Genomic DNA, 13334 nt, shown 5'->3' on the forward strand with positions numbered 1-13334 from the left:
GGGGTTGGAGTTGTAGCTCAGTGGTACAGTGCTTGCTTAGTACATGTGAGGTACTGGGTTCAATCCTCAGCACCATGTAAAAATAAATAAATAAAATAAAAGGTATTAAGAAAAAGAACTCAAAAAGCTTTACACACACACACAAAAAAAAAAAATCAAATAACCCAATTAATAAAAGGGCAAAGGAATTAAACACTTTTCAAAAGAAGAAATACAAATATCAATAAACACATGAAAATATGTTCAACATCATTAGCAATTAGGGAAATGCCAATCAAAAGTACACTGAGGGGCAGGAGGGGCAGGGGGAAGGAAAGATAGTGGACTGAGACAGATATCATTACCCTCTGTATATGTATGATTCCACGAATGGTGTGAATCTACATTGTGTACCACCATAGAAATGAAAAGTTGTACCCCATTTGTGTACATTGAATCAAAGTGCAGTCTGTAAAAAAATAAATACACTGAGATTTCATCTCACACCAGTCAGAATGGCAATCATCAAGAATACACATAATAATAAATGCTGGAGAAGATGTGGAGGAAAAGGAACACTTCTACACTGTAGGTGGGACTGTAACTTAGTATGGTCACTATGGAAATCAGTATGGAGGTTCCTCAAAAGACTGGGCATGGAACTACCACATGACCCAGCCATATCACTCCTTGGTATTTGTCCTGAAGAATTAAAGTCATCCTACTACAGTGATACCTGAATACCCATGTTTATAGCAGCACAATTCACAATAACCAAACTATGGAACCAGCCCAGGTGTCTGCCAATGGATGAATGGATAAAGAACATGTGGTAAATATACACAATGGAGTTTTATTCAGCCATAAGAAGAATGAAATTATGTCATTTGCAGGAAAATGGATGGAACTAGAGACCACTATGTTAAGGGAAATAAGTCAAACTCAGAAGGTCAAGGGTCATAAGTTTTCTCTCCTATGTGGAAGCCAGAGAGGAACAAGGAAAAGAAAGGTGGGGGATCTTGTGAAAATCAAAGGGTGATCAGTCAGGAAAGGGACCAAGAGGTGAGAGGTGGGGAGCTTGGGAAGTGATGGGGAGCAACATTGCCCAAATTACACTGTGATACTGTGTATTGTGTGTATGCAGGAATATGTAACAACAAATCCCACTAGTATGTACAACTATAATGCACAATAAAAAATGTGTGTTTTGGGGGAGAAGCTGGAGGTGGAGGTGTAAATTGAGAGTCTTCGGCATCTTGCAGTAAGTAGGTTCACAGGTGTGGGTGAGGCGGGTGAGATGGAGGGAGAGAATACAAGCCCAAGGAGGGTCCAGGGCAGTAGCTGACAGTGGTCAGAGCCGGGAGACAGTAGAGAGGGAGGTGGCCCTGCATGGGTGGGGAGCGCGAGGGAGGGCAAGATCAGCAAGGTCAAATCCTGCTGTGGGCCTGCTGACTGACACCTCAGGGAGGAGGTTGGTGATGTTGGAGAGGGGGCAGCTGGAAGGCTGTTTACAGCTGGCTGAGGGGCGAGTCGGGGGAGGAAATGGTGATGTTGGAGAGGGAGGCAGAGGGAGGGCGGTAGCTGGAGGGAATCTGGCAAGAAGCAGCATGAGTGTAGAGGGGCTGCTCAAGAGTGCCTTCCCCCGCAGGAAGGTGGGAGGGGAAGTATCTGGAACCCCACCAAAGGGGTTGGCCTGATAGAGAAGACTTCTTCTCTTGAGTCAAGAGGGAAGATGAAATGGGAAGAGTGTCCTGCAGCTGTGAGCTCACCCAACACTTTCAGCCACCCAAATGAGAGCTGGGTACTCTCATTTCTGCCTGTCAGTAGAGGGGGAAGCCTGGAAACAGAGAGAGGACATGTAAATGGTGAATTCAAAACTTGAACCCAGCCAGGTGTGGTGGCGCATGCCTGTAATCCCAGTGGCTCGGGAGGCTGAGGCAGGAGGATCGCCAGCCTTAGCAATGGTGAGGCACTAAGCAACCCAGTGAGACCCTGACTCTAAATAAAATATAAACTAGGACTGGGGATGTGGCTCAGTGGTTGAGTGCCCCTGAGTTCAATCCCTGGTACCCTCCCCCCCCCAAAAAAAAAAAAAAAAAAAAAAAACTTGAACCCAGGCAGCCTGACTCAACCTCTTTGGAGTGGGCAGGTCAGCTCACAGGTTTGATGGTCCAGAGGTAATTTGATAAATTGGGACACTGGCCACGTGGGTGCTTGAAACACCATTCTCTGAGCTATTCGGTATGTTTGAAACATCTCAGGGTAAAAAGGATTTATCAAACTATTTGGGAATTCCCACAAGGGCACATAAGTGGGTGGGAAGTTAATAGCTGAGGAGAGGGAAGTAGTGGGACCAGAAAGAGGTCTGATCAGGGGACACAGGAGAATTGACGGGGATGCCAGAGTCCCAGGTGAGAGCCCATGAGCTTTTAGGGACCCCAGGGGGAATGGGGGGGTGCATCCTAGGTGGAGGGCTGCTCCCCACTGGACGCAGCAGCCTGGTGGAGAAGCCGAGGTAAGCAGTTGCTGTTCCAGTGGTTTCGGGGGAAGGAAGTGAAGAGCGGAGTGATTGGCTGAAAAATGGAGGTGCATTCCAGGCTGGCTGTCCTGATGTCCTGACAAGGCTGGGAGAGGGGCAGCAAGGGGCTGGTAGCAGGAGCACTCTTGGGTCCCAGAGCGGGAGGTTGGACTTGAAGGCTTCAGCGTGGGGACAGCTCCAGGTGAGGGGTTGGCTGGAGGTGGCTTTCCTGTGAAGCCACCCACACTTAGGCTTCAGGGCCTGCTGTAGGCCAATAATGGCTTCTAAGGACATCAGGTCCTTATATTCTGTATATTTTTATTTGGGAAAAAGTCTTTGAAGATGATTCAGTTAAGGATTTCAAGATGGGGAGATTATGTTGGGTTTTCCAGTCGGGCCCAAGCGCCATCATGAATGTCCCGAGGAGAGAAGCCGAGGGAGAGTCCCTGTGACCAGGGAGCAGAGAGATTTGGAGATGTCAGCCTTGAAGCTACACGCCAAGGAGTGCTGGTAGCCACCAAGAGGTGCAAGAGGCAGGGATGGATTCTCCCTGGAAGCCCACAGAGGGTGCACGGCCCTGCCGACACCAGGCTGGACCTCGGCAAAGCTGGAGTCAGACAACTGATTTCAGAAGGTGAGAGAAGGGGGCTGGGGACGTAGCTCAGTTGGTAGAGGCCCTGGGTTCAATTCCCGGTACCACCACCAAAAAAAAAAAAAAAAAAAAAAAAAAAAAAAAGAATGGCCTCTCGCACCCACAGCCCACTTGTCCTAGGGAGTGGGGTGGGTTGTGCAGAGGATACAGAAGAGGGCAAGATGTGGTTCACTGGGGAAAGCTGAGATGGGTGATTCCTCCAAGAAGAGCCCAGTGGTGACAAGGTGAATAGGCCCTGTGTCCCTGGGGTGCTTCTCCAAGCAGTGCCCCCTTTCCCTCATGGTGTTTTGTCCAGTGATAGTTGCCTGGAGGAGTGAGATATGTCCTTTCCAGTGTCCTCAGTTCTGCCCTAGCACACTAAGAGAGGCATTTTATAAGTCAGGCTGCAGAAGCAGTGACATCATCAGCAAGAGCTTGCTTATTTTTCTTTCTTTCTTTCTTTCTCTCCCTCCCTCCCTCCCTCCCTCCCTCTCTCCCTCTCTCTCTCTCTCTCTCTCTCTCTCTCTCTCTCTCTCTCTCTCTTTCTTTCTCTCTTTCTTTCTTTCTTTCTTTCTTTGTACCAGGGATTGAACTCAGGGTCACTCAACCACTGAAACACATCCCCAGCCCTGTTTTGGATTTTTATTTAGAAACTGGGTCTCATTTAGTGCCTCGCCCTTGCTGAGGCTGGCTTTGAACTGGCGATCCTCTTGCCTCAGCCTCTGGAGCCGCTGGGATTACAGGCACGCGCCACTGTGCCCAGCTACTTTGCTTTCTTAGTATGCTTGTACAACCAGCAGCCTAAGGAACCACTGTCCTACAGAATGTGCAAGAAAGTAGTTTTCTACAGATCAACCCTAATTTACCTTATCTCCCAATGTACATAAGAGATAATATGTATCCAACTGGATAATATGTATTCAGTCAAGCGAGGGTGTTAAACACCTATAATCCCAGTGACTCGGGAGGCTGAGGCAAGAGGATCACAAGTTTTTTGTTTTGTTTTGTTTTGTTTTTTGTGGTGCTGGGGATTGAACTCAGGACCTTGTACTTGCAGGGCAAGCACTCTACCAACTGAGCTATCTCCCCAGCCCAGGATCACAAGTTTGAGATCCACCTGGGCAACTTAAGTGAGACCCTGTCTCAAAGTGAAATAAAATAATAATAATAAAGGACTGGGGATAGAGCTCAGAGGAAGAATACTCCTGGGTTCAATCCCCAATACCTCCAGTCACACACACACACACACACACACACACACACACACAGAGAGAGAGAGAGAGAAGAAAGAAAGAAAATCCCAAAGAATAAACAAAAGCTTTGTGGAATTAACAAGATTATATATCAAATTTGCAGGATACAAGGCTAATATACAAAAGTCAATTATTTTGCTGTATAGCAGCCATAAGCAATTGGAATTTGAAATTTATTTATTATTTTTATTTTTTGTTCTTAAAAGACAGTGTCTCACTATATCACCCAGTCTATTTGGATTGAACCCAGGGGTGCTTTAACACTGAGCTATATCTCCAGCCCTTTTTATTTTTTAAATTTTGAGACAGGGTCTTACTAAGTTGCTTAGGGTCTTGCTAAGTTGCTGAGGCTGGCCTCCACTTGTGATCCTCCTGCCTCAGACTCCTGAGTTGCTGGGATTACAGGTCTGCCACCAGTTCCAGACCCTATCTGGTCTTTTTTTAAAAGATTCTTTGTTTTACACAATACCTTTATTTTTATGTGGTACTGAGAATTGAACTCACTGCCTCACACAGGCCAGGCAAGCACTCTACCCCTGAGCTACAATCCTGGCCCCCCTATCTGGGCTTGAACATGTGATCCTTCAGTCTTAGCATCCAGAGTAGCTGAAAATACAGGTGTGTGCCACCATACCCAGCTTGGAATTTGACACTTAAAACACAATACCACTTACATTAGTACCAAAAAATTTTATGTGTATATCCAGCAAAATATGTAAAATATTTATGAGTCAAACTCTGATTAAATATATTTAAAAATCTAAGTCAATGGAAAACTATTCCAAGCTCCAAGAAAGAAAGATTCATCATTACTCAGATATCAATTCTTCCCAACTTGATCTATTGATTCAGTGCAATCCCAATCGAAATCCCAGAAAGTTGTTTTGTGGATATTGGCAAACTGATTCTAAAATTGATATGTGAAGGCAAAAGACCCCAAATAACCAGCAATGGCAAACTAAGAAAATGGCTGAAGACAGACACTGCCCAATTTCAGGGTTTGCTACAAAGCTTCAATAGTCAAGACAGAGGTGTGGTGAAAGAATAGACAAAGGTATCAAAGGAATTGAATAGGGAACCCAGAAATAGACCCACAGGGTAGTCAACCATCTTTGTAAAGGAACAGAGGCAATTTAACAGAGAAAGGACAGATTTTTGTTTTTCAACAAAGGGTGATGGAACAATTGAACATCACACAGAAAAAATGAATCTGGATCCAGCTCTGACAACTGTCACAAATATCAACTCCAAGTGGATCATAGTGCTCAATGCAAAATGCAAAACTATGAAAACTTAGAAGATGGCATGGGAAGGGCTGGGGATATAGCTCAGTGGGTAGAGTGCTTGCCTCGCAAACACACATGGGTTCAATCCACAGTATGACAAAAAAAAAAAAAAAAAAAAAAAAAAAAAAAAAAAGTTGGCATGGGAGAAAATTGAGACGACCTTGAGTCTGGCAATAGATTTTTAGATACAACACCCAAAGCACGGTACATAAACAGGAAAAAAAATAGTTGGCTTCTGTATTAGTCAGCTATTTCACTGTTATGACTAAAGGACCCGACCAGGACAATTTTAGGGGAGGCAGAGAGACTCCACTCTCCAGATACAAAATATATACCCCATAGCCACGCCCCCAGTGAACCACTTACTCCAGCCACACCCACCTGCCTCCAGTTACCACTCAGTTAATCCCATCAGGGATTAATTATCAGATTAGGTTAAGGCTATAACCCAATCATTTCTCCTCCAAACCTTCTTGCATTGTCTCACACGTGCACTTCTGGGGTACACCTACATCCAAACCATAACAACTTCATCAAATGGAAAATCTGCTCTGTAAGATGCTGTTAAGAGAATGAAGAGACAAGTCACAGATGGGATAAAATGTATGTATTCTTTTATTCTCTGAATAAATTATTTGCAAAATACACATTTGATGAAGGACTTGTATCCAAAATTGCAAAAACTTTTTAACTCAACAATAAGAAAACAAGCAACCTAATTTTAAAAGGGGGCAGTGATCCTGGTGCAGTGGCACATGCCTGTAATCCCAGCAGTTTGGGAGGCTGAGGCAGGAGGGTCGTCAGTTCAAAGCCAACCTCAGCGACCTAGCGAGGCTCTAAGCAACTCAGTGAGACCCCGTCTCTAAATAAAATATGAAAAAAGGCCTGGGGATATGGCTCAGTGTTTAAGTGCCACTGGATTCAGTCCCTGGTACCAACAAAATGAAACAACAAATGCGACCCCATTGGAGCGACTAAAATCCAAAACACCAAAGATGCCAAATACTGGAGAAGGTTGTGGAACAACAGGAACGATCATTCATCCTTGCAGGGATGCAAAACAGGACAGGCATTTTGGAAGACAATTTGGCCATTTGTTGCAAAGCTAAACATAGCCTTTCCATACTCTCTAGCAATCAACATCCTAGATTTTTACCCAAATAGATGGAAACCTATATCCGCACGAAAAAACCCACATGAATATTTATAGCCACTTTATCCACAACTGCCATAGCAAGGAGCAAACAAAACGCCCCCCAGTGAGTGAATGGATGAACGGCGGTGTCACATGCACCCAATGAAATGTGGTTCAGGGATAAAGGAAATGAGCCACCAAGACACGAGAAGACACAGAAGAACCTGAGACACAGGCTAAGTGAAAGAAACCAGCGTAGAAGGTTCCACTCTGATTCCAACTATCTGACTCTTAGAAAAAGGCAAAACTAGAGAGACAATTTAAAAAAACTTAGTGGTCCCAAAAGTTCAGGGGCAAGGGTGAATAATAGGTAGGACATGGAATTTTTAGGGCAATGAAATTATTCTGTATATACTGTAATGTCAGAATCCCGAAATTATGCGTTTGTCAAAATCCATTGAGTTGTACCATACAAAGAGTGAGCTTGAACCTCAGCCATGGCCTTTGGTTGATAATACTTTGTATCAGCCTGGGGATGTCAGTTGTAACAAATGTATCATAGGGGAAACTTGAGGGGAGAGAAGCTAGATGAAAATTCTGTTCTGTGGGTTCAGTTTATCTGTAAACCAATACTCTCCTCAAGGTAGTCTGTTCACTTAGAGTTCAAACGCATGGAGCCCATGGATTCGGTGGTGGTTTCTTGACAGGACCACCATGCCTGCAAAACCGTCCCCCAAACTCTCCTGGCTCCTGTCCTTTCCTGAACCTGGTTCATCAGCCACATACATTTAATGCATGTACCACAGCTGTCCTGCCCATAAATTCCTTCTGGCTTTTTTTTTTTTTAAAGACAGATAATGTCAAATATCTTTTCCCCCCACTTTGGTGCTGGGGTTTGAAACCCAAGGATGCTCTACCACTAAGTTACACCCCCAGACTTTAAATTTTTTTTATTTTGAGAAGGTCTTGTTAAGTTTCCCAGACTGGCCTTGAGCTTGTTATTCTCCTGTCTCACCTCCTGAGTGGCTGGGATTACACACATGCTCCACCACATCGCGCTAGAGAAACCAGCTGGAGGGGGGTACCAGGGATTGAATTCAGGAACACTCAACCCCTAAGCCACATCCCCAGCCCTATTTTGTCTTTTATTTAGAGACAGGTTCTCACTGAGATGCTTAGTGCCTCGCCATTGCTGAGGCTGGCTTTGAACTCGCCATCCTCCTGTCTCAGCCTCCCAAACCACTAAGATTATAGGTATGTGCCACTGCGCCCAGCCTAGAAAAACTATTCTTTTTTTTTTCTTTCTTTTTTAAAGTTGTTGGTGGACCTTTACTTTATTTTATTTATTTATTTATTTATATGCAACCCTGAGGATTGAACCCAGGATCTCACACAGGCCAGGCAAGTGCTCTACCACTGAACCACAACCCCAGCTCAAAACACTATTCTTAATGGAGAAATTTTACATGTGTACTCTTAAGATTGAAAAAGAGCAGGACAAATCAGGTGTGGTGGTGCCTGCATGTAATCACAGCAGTTTAGGAGGCTGAGGTAGGAGGATTGCAAGTTGGAGGCCAGCCTTAGAAACTTAGTGAGGCCCTAAGCAAAACTTAGTAAGACCCTGTCTCAAAATAAAAATAAAAAGGGCTGAGAATGTGGCTCAGTGCTTAAATGCCCCTGGGTTCAATCACCTAGTATGAAAGAAAGAAAAAAAGAAAGAAAGAAAGAGAAGAGCAGGATATCCGATCTCTGCTGTCATTTAAGGCAGTATTGGAAGTCATAGACAGGCAAAACCATAAGACAAATAAAAAAGAAATAAGTATACAGTTTTGAGAGGAAAGAGATAAAACTACCATTATTTGCAGAAAATATAAATATCATCCAAGAAAATCCAATAGAATGAGCGAATCATTAAAATTCATCAGAGTTCAACATGATCACCACATACAGAATCAATGTACAAAAGTTTAATAGTAGAACCAAGAAAAAATATAATTGAATTGCTGAAAACCAGTGGCAAAGAAAATGTCTTAAAAAGAGCCAAAGGGGGAAAAATGACATTTTACTTATGTAGCACAACTAGCAGCTTCTTCTCAGAAATTATGTAGGTCCAAGACAACAGATCCACGTTTTGTCTGTCTGTCTGTTTTGTGACTCTGGGCTTGGAACCCAAGGCCTTGTGCATGTTAGGCAAGTGCTCTGCCATTGAGCTGCATCCCTAGCCCTAGGACACATGGTAAAAGAACTGGAAATAAAGAAAACAAAATGAGAGAACATTAAAAACTCAAAAATGAAGGTGAAATAAAGATGATACAACTAATAACCAGTAGACCTCGATTTGAGAGAAGCTGAAAGAGTTTCCTAGGTAGAAGGAAAATGATATCAAATATCACAAATTCGAATTACCGCTGTCCTTTAAAAGCATTTTCTCTAAGAAAGAAACCTTAAACTTCTGATTACATCCAATGTGTACCTCCAATCCATTTAAAAATGATGGACATTTTAGAGGCCAATAGTTTATAAGATGAATTTGTAGGTATGAAGGACCCTAGTGATAAACAACTGGCCCACCAAGACAAGCCTGTGGATGCAAAGTAGATGGACATTTTTCAACAGCCATAAATGAATTTCTACAAATTTAAAAGCCTGCTGTTGCTAGTAGGTTAAATCCCGATATTTCAGCCCCGATGTTTTCGTTGAGAGAATATTTTGTTCAATATCAGAGTGGTCAGTACAACCTGGGCCTGCTAACGTCAGAATCGTTGGTCACAGTGGACTTTCCATTTGACTGCGTGGAAGTGGATTTTACATTTCATTGTTACCTAAAAAGAAAAAAGGATGTCCTCAAGACTGTGGGCAGTTCAGAGATGTGTCATCAGAGTGGAGGACAGAAAAAGCCAAATTATCCTACCCTGGCTTGGACGGTAAGAAACACGGCATTGTTGTTTTTCTGTTAAATTTAAGGTAAGTAATATCTGTTTAATTTGTCTTATTCTCCTTTTTAAAAGACATGTTTGTGCCTGGGTCTGGTGGCTCATGCCTGTAATCCCAGCAACCCAGGAGGCTGAGGCAGGAGGATTCAAGTTTGAGACCAACCCCAGCAACTTAGCAAGGCCCTAAGCAACTTAGTGAGACTCTGTCTCAAAATAAAAAATAAAAAGGGCTGGGGATGTGGCTCAGTGGTTAAGTGCCCCTGGATTCAATCTGCTGTACCACAAACATCCAAAACCAAACCAAAAAAGCAGGGTTATAGTTTCCTTTTATTCAGTGTTATATTATTGAAATGGTTGTTTTAATTAGCACTAATGTATAAATAACGGCCTAATAAATTTGTGTTGTTTTTAGTCACAAAATTGTAGTAATTTGTTATAGCAGCACTCGGAAACTAATACAGTGATCTTAGGAATTAGTGTTCATCATAATCATCATAATCACCAGAACATATAGCAGAATCTATTTCTGAGTGAGTCATGTATCCTATGTATTTTCAAAAGATTTTTTATAGACAGTCTGAAATAAATAACCTTTATAGACCAGAAAAAATAAGTAATAGAGAATAATGTATAATTTTAAATGAACACCTATTTTTGTATTAAAGTAATAAAATATATTATATATGATATTATGATGTTCTTTATTTTTTGTCTGGAATGGTAAAGCCCCATATTGACTCTCTAAAAGGTTGGTCACCCAAAGGTGAGGGTACTTACTGCCCTCTACAAGCCAGGGCCAGGCAGATCACTTGCAGAGCTGGCATGATGTCACCAGGTCTCAGAGGTTTGTTTGCTGACCCTGGTGCCCCTCTCCCAGCTTATGTTTGCATTTACCTCTCCTGGCCTTCCAAGCGCTAAAAGCACCTCCCCTGACATTGTCTTGGGATTGAGCCTCATTGGGTGTGCACAGAGCTGTCCCCAAACCACCTGGCATCTTCCAAGGGGGGTGGTTGAGCCTGCGCATGTGCAGCCCCTCCAACACAGGCTCAGAGAGCTGAGAGTCAGTTCCCTAAAGAGAAGGCGAGGGGCCCTTACCAGAAGAGGGAGCAGATGCTGTGCAGGCAGGAGCATCCTCCGCTGGCCATTACCCTTTGGCAGGGAGCCAAAGTGCTTTCCGCTAAATCATTTTTGGCCAAATCCCTGGAGCCAAACAAACATGCATCCATTTTATCACTTACCGTATTAGGTTGAGATGATCTATCGAGTCTCTCGCTGACTGAACAGTGAGCTCTAAGGACAGGGGCCACATCTGGTCATCTGGTTCCTGCTCTGTCTTCCACACCTTGCATGCAACCAGGCACATAGTAGATGCTCAGTAATGTCCCAGGGTCCTTTCCTGCCTCTGTTCTTAGCTCTCAGTTCACATGTTCCCTGCACCAACTTTCGACGTAGAGAGGGGGCAGATTGTAGCTCTGGCTCAGCCTTTTCCCCTGAGTTCAGAGCCACGTGTCCTAATGCCTTCCAGACACTTGAACGACATTTTCAAGCCCCTGAACTCCCAACTCTGCCCAGGGGGCCTGCCTAGGCACACACAACTCCCTGCATCTGGTCCCCCTCTTTGGGTGGCTAATCTTGTCTTTGGAATGATGCTTATCACCAAGAACTGCTCCATGATGCATGGCCCAGCCCCCTGCACCCCGCAGGCTCCTGTCGCCTTCCAGCTCTTGCATTCATTCAGGGGTACACCTGGTTGTGAACCTGCTCTTGGACTCCACAGTAATGTGGCTGATTGTGGCAAGGCCTCTGCAGCTACAGGCGGTCTCTACTCACCAACCTCCCCTGCCAAGAGGGCAGAGATGAAGGCCCTTATCTCCCTGACTCCAGCCAGCTGACCTAGGGGATCTGGTAGGTGTTCTTGAATGGCTAAGTGAGTGAACCAGAGGATCAACTGCAGCAGAGGCTGGCACACTTTATAAGGAGCCAGATGCAAACTATTTTGACTTGCAAGCCATATATTCTCTGTCACAACAAGAAAGCAGCCACAGACAACACATGATACAACTGTAGTTACAAAGGCAGTTGCCAGGTTGGATTGGCTTGTGGGCTGGAGTTTACTGACCCCATTCCTAGGACACTCTCTTGCCCTTGCAGGCTCACAACTGATTGCAGACTGGAATCCAGCCTCCTTCTTACCCTGGGGATCTTCCAATCTAGCCACCTGTACTCCCTGTCACCCCATATGGGTGCCACGATCAGCCCATGGACAAAGCAATAAGTAGATGGTCACTGTGAAGAGCTGGGTGGGAGCGCCTTCCAGTTGGAGAGCACAGTGACCCACATCATTTAGCTCTGTGTCAGTCTCAGGATCACCTGCCTTTGGCTGGGCTCCCTCAGGCCTTTCCTCTTGAGGCTCAGCCCTCCTGAACCCTGCCCTGGCTGATGCATGGGTGTCCATCAGCAGCCTTGGTCCCCAGAAAGATGGGCACTCAGAAGTACTTAGTTGCTATGATGGTTAATTTTACTTGGCAGCTTGAGTGGGCCACAAGGTTCCCAGACATTTGGTCAAACACAATTTTGGGTCCTTTTGTGTTTATGGATGAGATTCTCATTTGTACCAATAGACTGAGTAAAGCACAGTGCCCTTCCCAAAGTGGGTGGGCCTCATCCAATTAGGGGAAGGCCCAAATGGAACAAGCAGGCTGCCTTTCTGGCACGAAGGACTGATTCCTGCTGCCTGGCTGCCTTCCAACTGGGACATTAGCTTTTCCTGTCTTCAGTCTTGAACAGAAACACTGGCTTTTCCTGGGTGTCAGGCCTACTGGCTGCTGGGATGGACCCTCACCATCAGTCCCTCAGGGTCTTCAACTTGCCAATCATCCTGCAGCACTTGGGACTTGCCAGCCTCTGTAATCCTATGAGCCAGTTTCTTATAATAAATCTCTTCATATACATGTAGACATCCTATTGGTTCTGGAGATGAATACAGGTAGTTTCCGCAGAACACCTGGGAAGAGCAGAGGTATAAAAAGCATAGAGATTTTGTTTGATGATAGGAAGGAGGACAGAGAAGATGACAGCCAAGGCCTGGATTTATGCTCCTGTGGTTAGACAGGTGGTTGAAATGTTTGTGTGCAAGACTGAAACCTTGGGACCCAAGTGCACACGTAACTGAACGGAGCCCTGCTCTGTAGCCAGGGACTGGTGGCTTGGGAAGCATTGGGAGACAGCACCCTGGGGGAGATACAGCACTCTCCCTAGGGTGCTGTCAAGGCCCCTTGGAGTGGCTTTGTGAATGAAGGACCTCAGATAGGACTGGAGCAGGGGAGGAGGAGCCATGCAGATATCCCTGCACCTGCTGCTGTCATCCAGGGCTGTAATCGCTCCTGGCTTCCCCTCTGAGGGCTCCAGAGATGTTAGCTCTGCCCCAAGTAAAAGCGAACTTCTGGGCTGGGACGGAGCTTGGTGATAGAGCTCTTGCCTAACAGCTGCCAGGCCCTGGTTTGATCCCCAGAACCGCAAAAGAAAAACAAAAAAAAAAAAAAACAAAAAAAAAAAACAAAAAAAAGTTGATCTGATCTAAAGAGAAAAGGAAGGACAGA

Source organism: Sciurus carolinensis, chromosome 3, assembly GCF_902686445.1.
Source record: "Sciurus carolinensis chromosome 3, mSciCar1.2, whole genome shotgun sequence".
Lineage (NCBI taxonomy): Eukaryota > Metazoa > Chordata > Mammalia > Rodentia > Sciuridae > Sciurus > Sciurus carolinensis.